Genomic DNA, 15,150 nt, shown 5'->3' on the forward strand with positions numbered 1-15,150 from the left:
GCGAGCGGCACCGGCTCCGCTGCGGGAACAGCCCCGCGGAGTGAGCTCGGCACGGCCGGGCTCTGCTCCTCGGCCGGGGATTCCCCGCTGCAGGCCGTGTGGGGCTGCTGCACACAGCCTGCTGCTGCGGAGCTGTGGGTCTGTGCGGGGCCCGGCCCCGGGAGCTGCCCTGGCACAGCACCCACTCAGGATGCTGTGGCTCTGTGGCTGGCGGCTTGGGCCGCTGCCACCCCAGCCCAAATCCTGGTCCCCCCGCCGTGCCACAGCCGGAGAGCCCAGCCCGGCCCCAGCCTGTCTTTCCACTTTTACACAACTGTGTGCAGGAGTGATGTGTTTATTGCAAAAGAGCTTCTGGAGCGGAGACTCCAGAGACACAATATTCAGTGTGTGGGATCTGAGGTCTGTTTGTCAGACGGTTTCAGTTAAGACCTCACCAGTCTTAACTTCCTCCCAAGCCCACACACCTGATTCACAGCTGACATCAAGGAAAGGGGCAGAGAAGGGATTGCACGTTTGTTTCCCTCTTTGGGACAACTGTCCCTTTTCCTAAGAATCAGATTTGCTTTCTCAGCCTTCCACCTAGAGGCCTAAGCGAGCCTTTGCAGCCGAGTCTAAATGTGATTTATTGTCTCAGCTTTGTGGAACGAGCGTTTGGGATGAGAAGGATGATGAGATGCAGAAAGCAGGTTAATGATTAGCCAAGGCTGGTTAATGCCACTTCCCAATTCTGATGATAAGCTCATGTTCTTTGTTGGGCTTGTCTGTCCAATCTGATGTCCAGAAATGAAAACTTGTCCTTAGGTTTATAATCTTAAATTCTCTCTACAGTAACTACCAGCAAATTCTGATTGCTCAAAGCAGGAAGTGGATCTGGTGTGCCTCACCCCTGTCCCTGTTTGCAATCCTGCCTCTTTGGAAACGAGGAAGAGCAGCACCCCCTTCTCTTCCTGCTCCATGCAGTGTTTCTGTGAGGGTGGAAAGTTGCCCATTTTGGTAGAAAATAATTGCATTTTGGTAGAAAACACGTTTTCATGAAAACAGGAGGCTGGCTTTTGCTTCCCATTTCAGTTTACTTTAACAGACACATTAATGTGCTGATGAAATTAAGGGAAAAACCTGTGCATGCAATAGCTCCCTAAGAACCATGAACAGCAGTGACCCAGCAGCCTGTTCTGACTCCTCAGGAGGTGCTGTGCTCCAGCAGCCTCAGTTTCTGGGTTTTGCTGTTATCACACACTTCAGGCTGCTCCCACACAATTGTGATCCCCACAGTCCTGTGGGAGGCTCTGCAGAGCTGCCCAGAGAGGAATGCTGTGTGGATGGGGGGGTCTGAAATTTCCAAAGAAATGTCTTTGACTCTTCCTGAAGGGAGTGGTTGAGCACCTCCCATTGCAGTGCTGCAGGGCTGCTTCTCTGCTCTGAGCATCACCAGGTTACAGTGCAATGAAAGTCTCCTGAGCAATAAATACTGATCCATTTAACATGACTCTAAAAAATCCATGCCATTAACCTGTTGTAGCTTAAGGTATTTAAACAATTCTCTGTCTTTTTGTAGTTCTCTGTAATAATCATTAAATGACCTTTAAAATGGCAGTGGGTGGAAAAATTGTGCAAAGCTAAATAGCAATTCAGCAACTGCTGAAGGAGGTTGAAAATCAAGTAGAAAAAACTCACTTTGATGTAAAGGGAATTGAAGCAATCAAGTCTGAAGCTGGAAGTTTGTTCTTCATTTGTGTTGATTTACAGATCCCATTGGGCAGAATAAATATGGGATCACTGAGCACCCAAGGGATCAGCAAACACCTCCCTGTGCACAGGAGCTTCCACTGGCCTCAGCTCCCTTTGTGCTCAGTGTCACATCTGCCCCAGAGCAAGGGACAGCAGAGTGGTGACAACAAATTTGCTTTGCCACAACCAGCGGCTGTTGGAGAGTGGTTGAAGCTGCTGAGGGAGATGCCTTGTGAAGGCTGAGCTAGAACAGAGACCAGCCAGAGCTAAAGAATAAAGAAGGGATTTATTAAAAGGCCTCAATGGATCCACCTTGGGCAGTAAAAGAGCCCAGCCAGGGCTGCACCCAAGATGAACTAAAATGGTCACAAAATGGGCATCTGGTCATGGGGTCTCTCACTTTTTGTAAGCTCTGCTCCATTTGCATATTGGAATTAATTGTCACATTACAGCTTTAAGTTACGAAGTCCCACCCTTCTTGTTTTTCTCTCTTCAGCCCATGTTGTTTCTGCTCTTGGGCCTGAGATTTGGATCATTTGTCCTTGGTGCCCAGCTGGAGAAGGAATTATTTTGTCTCCCTGCTCTGTGCAGAGAACTCACCTCCCCTAATATGAAGCTCAGACCCACACACTAAAGCAGCACAGAATGTGAAAAACATAAAAGCTAAAACCTGAGCCATCAAGGGTTTTAGTCCTTCTGAGGATTCCTCACGAGGAGCTGCTTAAATCTCCTGTGTGTGCACACACAGCAGGTCTGAAACACGAGGCTGGAGAGGAAGGAGCTGGTCCCTCTTCCCCAGACCCACCTGCCAGGCAGCAAAAGGCCCTTCTGCCCTTGTTGCTTTGATGGTTTCACCATAAAAGCCCTGAGCAGGGCTGGGGACACAGGGGACTGGGGACACACGGGGTTAGGGTGCACACAGCTGAGGGCTCCTGTGTGCCTCACCACAGATACCTGGGGGCAAACAGTGATGGGTGACAGAGGGGACAGAAGCACTGGTGGGTGACAGAGGGGACAGGAGCACTGGTGGGTGACAGAGGCCAGGCCAGGCAGAGCCTGCAGCATCCTGGGAGAGGAGCTATTGCTGCACTGCTGCTGGCACAGCCTCCTTCCTGGTATCGCCACTCCACAGCCTTGCGCTGGATTTGATCTTTACAATACATGGGATTTATCTCTCTCACTTTCATGTGCCTTTAAGGAAACACCACTCTTTATCTCATTTCTGCTGCTTTTTATCATCACAAAGAGTTTTTAATGAAATGAGAAAGCGTCTGTTTCTGTGGGCCGACGTGGCATGGGTAATTTCAATATAAAACAAACAAGGCGGCTTTCAAAATTAAAATTTTATGTGTGGCATTTTCTCATTTAACGGAATGCACAAAGACGGGCAAAAGCAATTAACGGGAGGTTGAGACTCAGCAACTGGCAAAATTAAACAACAGGACTCTGCAAATGGAATGATTTGTTCAAAGAAAGCTGGAGAAGGGGATGGAGAGGAGGGCGGAAGCAAGGCTGTGATCAAAAATCCACCACTTCTTAAAAATAACTGCAGGCAACCTGCTTGTTAACTCCAGAGTCCCACAGGCCAGGTGGAAACATTGGGGAATGGCACAGTCTGCAAAGCCATCTTTTGGGGAGAGCTGGGCATGTCCCAGGTCGGGGCTTGGATGCTGTGAGTGGCAGGAGAAGTTGGCTCCCAAAATGTACCTGCCCCAGAGCAGCAGCTTGTGTGGGGTGTAGGGCTGCTCTGAGGACCCTTCAGCTGAGGGCTGCTTCCATCCCCAGGTTTCCCTCTGCTTCCAAATCCCCTCCCACCAAGGAAAACAGCAGTTCCAGGAGGAGTTAAGCTGGAGACAAGAAGGAAAGCAGGAAGGGGAGGCTGGAGGTGTCTGAGCAGGAGCAGAGGCAGCCTGTGCCCCCGTGCTGCTCCTGCACAGGGCTGTGATCAGAGGAACACCGTGGGGGCTCCAGATGAACCGTCTTAAAAGAGAGGAAGAGTGGAATTAAGGCTAATCACTTGCTATCAACCATCAACCGGGGCTGTGCCTGCAGAGTTCAGGATTTACAGTCCCTGGGAGCCAACCTGAGCTGGGCTCTGATTGCTGCAATCACTGCAAAACGGGGCTGGGGCTTATTTGCCTGTTTAGCTCATAATTTGTGGTGTTGAAGTGCTGAATTCTTTAAGGTGAGAAGGTGTCAGGACCGTATTTAACTGGGAATTTAGGCCTGCTGGATCAGAGAAAGGCTGAGTCCTGCCTCATCATACAAGTGAGTCAGGATTACTCTTTGGTGTGCTGCCCTTTGCTGGAGCCCCAGAGATCACAGGGGGTGTCTGCCTGGCATGTGAAATGTGGAGCAGCATTATTCCCTGTGCTTCCAGCTCTGGTTTCCACTGAGATGGAGAAGGCAAAAGTCACTTGCCAAGGAGGGGCAGCAGCCATCCAGCCCTTGCATGTGGCTGCTCAGCTACTGTCTTAAAAGAAGATGCAATTCATGGGGGGAAAAGCTGGGAAAGGATGTGCTGAACACTCGTAGCAGCCTGGGCAGAAAGAGATTGTGCACTTTGCACCCACTTTCACTGGAGACAGAGGTAATGTGACAATATTTCAGCCCAGTGCTGCTTGTGGCTGACATTGTGGAGGTGCCAGATGCAAGGAAGGGGTCCTAAGCCCGGGTCTGAGGGGGACACCAGCTTCCAACCAGCAGGAATCACCCAGTGGCTCTGGCAGCCACCAGCCCAGCCTGGCAGTGGGAGCACCTGGGGAGTGACACAGGGCTCCTGGGCATGGGCATGGAGCAGGAAGCTTCTGTGTCTGGGAAATGAAACCTCACTGAAAGGAGCAAAGCATGGCTGTGGAAAGAGAGGAGCAAGCTGCCAAACCAGGTAATCCATCTCCGCAGCGTCTGCGTCAAGATGATTCATGCCTTCCAATTTACTCCCAGCTCAAATCTGAGGGAAATCAGCCCAGACTGTTCCCGCCCCGTGCCGGGACACGGTGTCAGTGTGGAGAACATCCCACCCCGCCCATCCATCTCACAGCTCCCCACTCCAAAGTGTGTCCCTCGCAATTAGAGCCAAACTGTTTGTTTGTTGATAGGTGACAGGAGGAGCAGCTGTGTCCCCCCAAGTTGCTCGTGCTACCCGTGGATGCTCTGGAGGCTCTGGACAAAACAGGTTGTGTGGTATTTTGCGCACTTACAAAAATAATTTACTCATCTTCCTCTGCTATAATTGGAGCAGAGGAGGGGAAAAACTAGTTAAAATAAAGCTCATGGGGTTGAGATAAGGATTAGGACAAAATGTTTTAGGGACCCAACCTTTTCCTTCCCACCGACAACATAAAGAGACAAAACCTGGGATTGTCAGTTTACCACTCATAAAAAAGAGTCTTTCTTCAGTTCATTTCATGTCCTGCAGCCTGGGGGGCTCAGCCATGGGGCCGGGGGGGATGTGGGTCATGGGCAGCTCTGGCTGCAGCCCTGGGAGCAGTGACACAGCTCTGAGGCTGCTAATGAGCCAGAGATATTTCAGGCACTAATTCACTTTATGACGAGAGCACTGCTGCTACTCAGATTAAGTATTTATCTACTTGTTTAATGCAAATCAATAACTGAATAACTGTTTGATGGGGCGGTGGCATTTGTGGAACTCCACAGTCGTTTGTAAGTCGTGTTTTAATGCCTTTCTAATGAGCAATACCAGCTCCTCAGCACCCAGGCTGTGCACTGAGAGCAATGAACCCAAACACACCATCCTCAGGAGCTTTCCTTGGTGTTCAATACACTCCTGCCTTCAGCCCACTCCTTTCCCTGTGTCAGAGCAGCAGAGGGGCTGGGAAGAGCTGGCAGCAAAGCCAAGCCCTAGTGGGGTCTCAGCCCAGTATTGGCATGGGCTGGGAGCTGCTTTGGCTTGTCCTCTACCAGTTCTGCTCTTTGCAGGAGCTGTAAAAGCTATCCCTTAGAATATTATTTTCATTTTGCTTCAATTATTTTGTGCCAATGAGTTTGGAAATCCTTGGGACCGGCCTGTCTGGGTAAAGCAGGACTCAGGCTCAGCTGTGTGTTGTAGGCAAGGCCAGAATCTGGGTAGGAAAAGAGTCTGGGAGTTTCAAATCCAGCCAAAGGAAGGACCTCAGGGTGCCATCTCAGCCCTATCCCTGCTCCAGGCCCTGCCCAGTCAGCTCTGAAGGATATATTTTGGGTAGTTCCTAAAAGGATCAGTGAAGGAGATGTTTTAGCAACTCTCAGGCAATGCAGTCTGCAGACACAGTTCTGGATCTGTGCCTCCAAAGTGTCCTAGAAAGGGTCCCCAGAAGAACAAATTTCCAGCTGGGCTGGGCTTTATGTACTCCAGCCATGTTTAATTTGCTGAATATTTCATGTTGCTGGTTTTGGTAGCTCTTCAAACTCCTCAAAAGTGAGAAGACAAACTTTCCCATCTATTATCTTGGGCCATTTTGCATCTGTTACCCCATGGCTGCAGTCCCAGCGCTGGAGGCACCATATGGCTCACATTGTTATTAGACACAAAACACACAAGGAGCAGCAGGACTGAAAAAATGGTCTGGAATTAAAATTCACCTTGTTGCTAACTGCAGAGTAATGACAGAGCCAGAGGGACCAGGTAACACTGCAGTGGGCAGAGGGTGTTTGTTTCTCTGCTGAAGGAGCCCTGAAGTATTTTGATCTTGTGTCTGATTTAAAACACAGGAGTTGCCCCACTCATGGTGCAGCACAGTGCTGCCTCATACAGCTAATGAGAGTGGCACAAATACCAGAGTGATGAAACAGGCCCTAAATACTACTTACATTTGCCATGATATGGGAAATAAGAGCGTCCCTGAAGGGAGCTGCTTCTGGGAAGTACTGACACAGTGAAAATCATCTGCTCATGCAGCAAACCTGAAATTAGACAGGTACCTGGGTGAGTTGCCTGTCATCCCCAGCAGAATGTGCCACGTTGAGCTGCTCTTCATCCCCAGCAGAATGTATTGGGGTGAGCTGCTCCTCATCCCCAGCAGAATGTATCGGGGTGAGCTGCTCCTCATCCTCAGCAGAATGTATTGGGGTGAGCTGCTCCTCATCCTCAGCAGGATGTTGGGGTGAGCTGCTCCTCATCCTCAGCAGAGCGAGCCTCAGCCTGGTGTAATGGAACTGAAACAGAACCTCCCACGTTCCACCTCTGACTCCATCAGCAGCTGCTCTGCAGTGGGATAGTCGGGTGTTCCCCCATCTCTGCAGCGAGGAGATGGGCAGTGGGCTGTGGCACAGCTCAGGAACAACCAGCAGCCCAAACCCCTCTGCTCAGAGGTAACCCAGCCCAGCCCAGCCTGTGCTGCTCCCTTCTGTGCCCAGGACGTGGTTCTCTGAGCTGTGGTGGGACCCTGAGCAGGCTGGGCTTTGACAGCCATACGGCAGCAGTTGGAGGATGCTTCCCACTAATGAGATCTCTGAGGGTTCTGCCTTCACCCTTCTCCTCTCTCCTCTGTATCTGCAGTAGCAGCAAGGCTGGCACTGCCATCAGCATCTCCTGCTGCCGTGCAGCTCCCAGCTGCTCGTGGGGGGAATGTGCTGTGGAACTTGCTCTGGAAACTGAAATTCAGCATTAAAGGGTTTGCCTCCTTCTTTGAAGTTGAAGCTAAGAGCAGGTTAAAAACATGGCAGTTTGGGTGGGAGCACACGAGAGCAAACTCCTGAGGTGTGCTGCCACTCCACAGTGGGCCAAGTGGATCCCAGGATTTTCCTTCTGATGGCATCCAAGTCCCACCAGCTCCATATGGCACTGAGGGACCTCCTCGTGTCCTTCTCTGTCAGGTTCCAGTGGGGCAGGATGGGGCTTGACTCAGATTTCAGCTGTGGTTTCCTGCACTTCATTTTATCCCTCTGCATGGAGGTTTTCTTGAAGACTCACAGCTTTCTTTGATCTCAGAATATTGATGTAAATATTGCATGATCCTGCCTCAGCCTCCAGGAAACCCAGATGTTCAATTGATCAGATCTTAACATCGTGTTCAGGAACCCTGAAAAGCGCATGAAATAATAAACTTGTTCCAGCATGACGTTTCTCTGTTCAGGATCAAATTCAGGGTTTATTCATTATTCCTGACAGCTATTGCAGGAGGCAGAGCAGGTAAATAAAGCAGTTGTGGGCTGGATCTGCATGAGCTGAATGCAACAGGTCACACACAATTAATATTCAAATCAGTCTGACACAGAGGAGTAAAACCCCAGCCGGCCGCTCACTGGGTGGAAAGCTGAGTAAGGCTGAGCCCAAGTTTTCCTAGAGTTCCTCATGCTGTTGTTTAGATAAGTTTAAATGAGCTGTGATTAAGCTAATTTCAAGCTAATTAACTCAGAAAGATATTCTCCACTTTTTAAAATTCTAAGTGGTTGTTCATTAGGAGTGAGGGAACGGGTGGAAGCTGCGTCACTGCGGCGCGAGGAGCTAAATGCAGCACCAGCAGAGTCATTACTGAAACATGAATATTTGTCATCTAATTAAATGGCATAATTAACGGACTGCTACGGTACTGCTGCCGTGGGGATGCGTGCCCTCGTGCAGGGAGGTGTGGTTGACATTCACATCTCTGGACAGACAGACAGAATTCTGTCTCCCAGGAGAAGCACAGGGAGAAGAAGAGAAAACAATCTTTATCTCTGCTCCTTTGTTCTCCCCATGTGCAATGTGGTGTGGAGATTGTTCACCTGCAGTGGTGGCTGGGTTGGATTCTGGTGAAGGTTGTTTGGGGTCAGTGACCAATGGATCCAGCTGGGTTGGACTCTCAGCAGTCACCAGTTTGTAGTTAGATGGGTAAGTAAGAAGTAAGTATGTAGAATAGCATAGTATCTCTTTAAATAGTATATTAATGTAATATAGTATAGTTTTAATGAAGTTATCCTTCACCCTTCTGATCTGGAGCCAGACATCACCATTTCCTCCCAGATCTGGGGTCTGCTGCGTTTTTACTCTAGGTGTGGGTCTGGGACATTCCTGTCCTGCCCTCCTGGCACAGGGTTGGTGCTGCCAGACACACGTGGGCTCTGCCCCGCTGCTGTCTGGGGACGAGGTGGCACTTGGGGACCCCTTGGTCTCCTCCCATGACACAGCCCAGGAACCTGTTGCTGCTGGTTTGTGCTCAGGGCTCCAGCTCATGCACTCCCCACGCCAGTCTGCTCCAAAATCATGATGGAAAACCCACCCCAGCCCTGCTCCTTGGACACCCCGATGCAGCTGCAGCCCAGCACTGCCAGGGTGATGAAAAATTAAAGAAAACAAGACTGGGAGGAGGAGTGGTGGGTCAGTCTGGGCAGACAGCTCTGTGTGGCTGTGAGCATGAGCCTGGCTGTGCTGTTGCTGGATCTAATGGCTTTTGCAGTTCAGTTTCTGGCTCACTGGAGCATCACCTGATTGAAGCCCAGAGGAAGGGCTGGGCCATCCCCACACTGCCACAGCCTTTGGTTCAGGCTGAGTGAGCACTCAGGAGTGAGCAGGGCTGTGGCTGCCTGCAGGTCTGCAGCAGCTGCCAGGCTGATTGGAAAGCCTTTCAGGGAATGTGGGCTGCAGGGACCCTCACCCAGCCCCCCTGTGTTGGGGTCACTTGGCAAGACCCCAGCAGTGTGAAAGTCCTTTTTCCCTAGCCTGGCTGCTGAAGAAAAGGTCTGGAATGCGTGAAGCCGAGTTTTCAAGGTTGTTTATTTTTCCTTATCTATAATAGTTTCTCTCTGACCTGCTGAGGTCTGGCGAGTACAGAAGCCATGGCAGTCTCCTTCCAGCCCTGGGCGTCTCCCACATTATATACTCAAAATTACGTGTACCATGTTTACAGTTCCCGTCCCAATACCTAAAATCTACCTTGGACAAGGTGTCCCTATCCTAAACCAATAGCAAAGTGCCACTATCACACCGAGACATGAAGGACAAGAAGAAGGAAGAAGAAGCTAGGACATGCCCAGATTCCTCCATCTTGTGCCCCTGAATTTCATTCAAAAAAATCCCCAAATTCTACTTTTCCACCCTGTGTCAATTTCTTTATTACATCATTCAAGCCCTTTTTGCTTGTAATTCCTCAGATAAGGTCGGCAGCCTCTCCCACGGGCTAAAATCGAAGCCACAGCTGTTTTTGACTTGCTGCCAAGGTTCCTGAGCCCTTTGCCAGGGGCTGGAGTCATCGAGAGGGATGCTCTGGACTCTGACAACCCTTCACCCTCATGGTGCCCCTCTGGCCTTGCCAAGTCCCCTTTGGGTTGGCAGAGGTGCTGTGGCTGTGCCTGGCCAGCCCTGCTCCCCTGCACAGGGGCTGAGGCACAGCCACGTGCTGCCAGGAGCATTTCACGAGTGCCTGAGGATGCTCAAGTAGGTGGTGAGCCCTGCTTTAAAACCCCACAAAGCCATAACACAGAGCATCACGACATGAGCAGTGTATCAGCACAGCTCATGAGTTTTCCTTTCCTGCCCAGGTCATTCTGCATTGAATGGAAACCAGAGAGCTCTTTATCCTCACGTCCTTCTCTCCACGGCTCTTGTTCCGTCAAGTGAAAAACCTGAAAATCCTCGAGCAGGTCATGAAATCCAGTTACAATGGAGTGAGAGGCGTTAGATTGAAGGATTGATCCCAGTGGCAAAGCCATTTCCCTCTATTGTGCACATATAAATGAGCCTGGATTGGGTGTTGAGCAGCGAGCTGCCTCCACAGACGGGTTTTAGCACGGGGAGGGGCAGGTGCACTCTGTGCCATGATGCCAGGATGCTGCAGCCAGTTCTGACCCCTGCACGCTCCTCTCTCACCCCCTGAGAAGGGCCAGGGAGACCTTGCTGCTCCTGCCTGGACAAGGGTGGCTCAGCTTTGGGTTCCCCACTGCCCAGGTCCTTCCAGCCCCTCTCAGGGATTTATTGAAATTTCACATTTATCAGCTTAAAAAATTATTTCTGAAATCTTCACTGCTCTCAGAGCTGTAATAATTTATCCCTACATGTTCCCCCAGGAGCAGGGGAGCAGATCCACCATCCCCAGCAGCAGCTCCCTTATCCCCTCTCTTCAGACTAGGTTTTTTTTTGATAGATACAAATATAACTAACACCCCCCCAGAGCCTGCTGCCCCTTTTCTGTCCCTGCCAGGGAGATGGGAGCTCATCCAGCCAGAACTCCAAGAGCAGGATTCTGCTGCCTCTCCTCTGGCTCACACTGCTGCAGGGGCACAGCTCCCATGCCCAGACTGTTAGGCTCAGCTTAAACACAGCAAAACGTGTCTCAGAGGGGGTGAGAAATCAATGCTAAAATCTACTTTTCCTAATAACCCTTTTCTTGCTTTTTCTAGCAAGAAAAGACCCCCGTTTGGAACATGCAGCAGCACAAACTGCTTCTCTCCAGCCTGGCTCTCAAGTCTGCTCTGCCTCACCCCCCTGGAGCTGCTGGGTTTGTGCAGCTCAGGGCAGGGGCTGTGCCATGAGCTCTGCTAGCAGGGCTGCGTGGTTTGATGCTAATTTGAGGTAATGAATTGAACTTGAAAAAGTCATAATCTCCAGTTCTGCGATCTCTCCTCTGTGGCTTCGAAGACTTACAGAAGGTTTAGTGCAAACTAATTCGTTGTGAGAGCTTGTTCTTGTGATTAGTAGTGATGAAGGGAAATGCCACCTGATTATTTCATAACTCTCAGAAATGCAGAGAGATTTTTTTTCCCCTGCCTGCTTTAAGGGGAAGCTGCAGCAAAACTGTGGGGGAAGAGCAGGAAAACCATCCCAGTTTTGTGTCTGGCATTGAGCTCCAGCCTCCCTTGCCTGAGCAGACAGTGTTGCCCCACACCTCTGCCTTGGACTGAGGTAATGGCTCTGCTGGCATCATCTGGGACGTGGTGCCACTGGGGGTGAATGTCCCTGCTGAGCCCTGCCATGGCCCTTGCCTCAGTTCAAACACCACCAACTCAAAAGCTTAACATGGAGCAAGTGCCTGCTTGGGCAGAGATGAGGTTTGTTTATTAGTGGTGTTTCATGAGGGCCTCTTTGGCATCCTGTGAAGTGCAAAGGTTCTGGCACTACAGGCCCAGGCGAAGCTGCTCTTCATCTGAATATAATTAATAACAATCGTGGCAACATATGGCAAGTGACATTTCAAAGCATCTAAATCTCACCAAGGCACAGGTAGGTTTCCTAACATAAAATATCCAGCCTGGTGCCATAGAAAATGTGAGAAAGAGAGAAAACCCATCACTGACAATGCTGAGAGTTAAAAGAGAGTCCCTGGAAAATGGCTCAGTTGATGATATCAAAGTTCACAAATTTAAGTGTCTGAGAGTGCACTTTCCTGACAGCTGAACATTTCCTCCAAGTCTCATCATCTTGTAACAAATTAAAGGCAAACAGGAATTCATCAAAGGGAACAGTCTCAATTGTTACAGCAAATTGACTTTAGATTATTGCTGGAGATGGAGCGAGGACAGGGCAGCAGCTCCCTGAGCAGGGTGTGAGCAAGGGGACACCGACCCCACGGGAGGGGTGACCAGTGGCCGAGTCAGAGCCACTGCTGTGACACCTCTGTGTGACTTTCCAGCTCCCCTCATCCCCCCAGGACAGCTGTGACCTTCCTGGTCCCTGAGACAGCTGTGCCCTGTCCTGGGAGGCAGAGAGCAGAGACAGACCGTGCCAGCAGTTCCTCCTTCGGGGCTGTAAGAGGCCGTCTGAAGACCCTCACTCATTTTTCTGCCGATTGCCACGAGAAGGAAAAACCCCCCGCTGCAGTTCTGGCTTGGAGAAGGCAACAGTGCAGGTGCAGCCACTGCACCCTCACGGCAGCTGTGCCCAACGAGGCCTGGCAAGAACCTGGCAAGGACTTGGTAAGGACTTGGTAAGGAATTGGCGAAGACCCAGCGTGGAGCCAGCACGGGGCAGCTGCTGCAATTCCTGCTTCACTCTCCACCTTTAAGCCAAATGAACTGTTGGGGTGACTCTGGTGGTCTCTCACTGAAGACCCGTCATCTGCCTCCTTACCACCGTGACAGACGGAGATCAAGAGCCCTCTCCCCAAGGACTGAGACTGAGACCCCTACCACAGAGAGTGGTGGGGGGGGAATGACATGACCTGTTCTTATCCAGGAACTTCCATGGACTTATTCTTCATTGTGTTTGTGCTGCCTTGATGGTTTTCTGTAGATTCACCTGTTCCCCCACAGCAATTTCAATGGACTCTCATTGTTCTGCATGTTCCCCCCTTTTGCTTCTGTGGACTATAACTGGACCCCTGGGTTGGGCAGGACTTTGGAGACTCTCCCCAACACAACAAGACAGATCCCCATGGTCCAGACCAGTGAGGATCTCACCTGTGTTGGCAGATATTCCCATCCCCCCTTCTCTCTCTCTCTCTCTCTCCTTTTTATTTCTTTTCTGACCCCACTATCGCATTTATTGTTCTGGCCCCTAATAAAGGTGCATTGGTTGTGATTAAACTGAAAGTCCCCTGCTGTTTGTCTTTTGCACTTTGGGGTCGGCTGAGGAACCATCCCAACACCCGCTACCAGCGGATCGTGCCGGGGGCCTCCCCACCACCCTCCTCCTGGCCCAGGTGTCCCCCAGCACGGCACACCTGTGTGGGCAGGAGGTGGCAGAGCTCCTGTGAGCTCCTCCTCCTGCTCCAGGAGCCTGTGAGGTGTCTGTCTGTGTGACTGTCTGCCCGTGCAGCTCCGGGGAGTTCTCCTCATCTCCACTCCAGCTGCTGTTTGTTAATGTGGCTCAGCAAATAAATAGTGAGTTCGTGGGTTTGCACCGTTATAAACCAGCCAAGATAAGAGTGGGTGAAAAATGACAGATGAGCGGAAACAAATCATCCAGAATCATGAAAAGATACCAAAGGGGAAAAAAAAAAAAGGCTTTTTACTGTGATTGTGCAGAAAATCAATAAAGCCCCACTACAAGGCAGTGCTGCAGATAACAAGCAGATTATATCAGTTTTCATGGAACATATTGTTCAGCAGGCAGAACGCTCTTGGAGGCTGTAATGGTGCATCATAAAGTTTAAGTTAGTGTTGTTGGTGAGGAGATTTAAATAAAACCTAAATGCTGACATTTTGATGGTTATTATTTATTCAATAGCCTGAGATGTCAAACCTTGTTGTCTTCAGTGTTTCAAGGAAGAGAATCTCCAGCCAGAGCGGGCCTGGTGTGATGGATAGCCATTACATCCCACACCTCAGCACAATCCCAGGTGGATATTCTCCCACAAACAGGCTTGAGGGCAGCCAGAGAGACACGCTGCCTTTGGCAGAGAAAATTCCTAGAGCAGAAATATCTGTGTGTGCCCTCAGACATGCAGCCTGCCTGGCCACAAATTCCCCAGCAGCATCCCTGGGGCGGGCAGGGCTCCAGCAGTGGGTGCTCCATCCCTGTGGGAACCCAGCACACCCCTCTGGCTGCCCTGGCTGTCCCAGACCCTGGCAGGGGCTCGGAGACCTTGGCACGAAGTCAGAAACATCTGTGGCTTCGATTTTAGCTCATTAAAAATTCTGCCAACTTTGTATGAGGAATTACAAACCACAAGGGTTTGAGTAGTGTGGTAGTTGAGTTAACACAGGGTGAAAAATTAGAATTTTGGGGTTTTTTAGAATATAATTCAAGGGGGTACAAGATGGAGGAATTTGGGTACGTCCTGGCCTACTTCTCTGTCTTGTCCTCCATGTCTTGGTGTGATGGTGACACTTTGCTATTGGTTTAAGGCAGAGACACACTGTCTAACGTAAGTGATAGGTATTGGCGCGTTATTGTAAACATAGTACAGGTAGTTTTTGGTACAAAATGTAAACACCACCCTGAGGGCACACAGAATGCCATGGCCAACCTGGTAGACAGAGCTCAGCAGGTCAGAGAAAGAATGTTATAGATAAGGAAAAAACAAACAACGTTGAGAAGCTGACCCTGTGCATCCAGACTTCTTTGGCTGCACAGGCTGGGAAATGAGGACTTTTACACTCTTGGGGTCACCTCAATCCACAGACCCTGAGGCAGACCCTGCACCGAAGCAGCCACGCTCACCAGCCCAGGCTTGCCCAAAAATCCACCCTGTACCACCCTGGGAGCTGATGACTGCAGGGCTCGGAGGGTCACCGGCACAGCGAGTGCTCAGTGCCACACCAGTGACAGGGGAGGGACGAGGTGACCCTGAGCAGCCAACCTGCCCCACACCTTGGTCACTGGGCCACATGTTATTGGGGTTCAAGGTGAAATGGTTTTCTCTGCCCGTGGAAATGCTGATGTTCATTCTCCTCGGGGTGTTCCTGCCAAGTGCAGCTGGCTGCAGAGCGCTCACTCTTCTGCTAATTGCAAAGCTAATTGTTCTTACTGCAGAAGCCATTACAGTGTATCGTTATACTGCAGCTAACGAGATGTTTGGATTAAATGGCTCACTAAAAGTCAATAAAAAGAAATTTGCTTGACTATTC

Source organism: Taeniopygia guttata, chromosome 23, assembly GCF_048771995.1.
Source record: "Taeniopygia guttata chromosome 23, bTaeGut7.mat, whole genome shotgun sequence".
In the NCBI taxonomy this organism is placed as follows: domain Eukaryota; kingdom Metazoa; phylum Chordata; class Aves; order Passeriformes; family Estrildidae; genus Taeniopygia; species Taeniopygia guttata.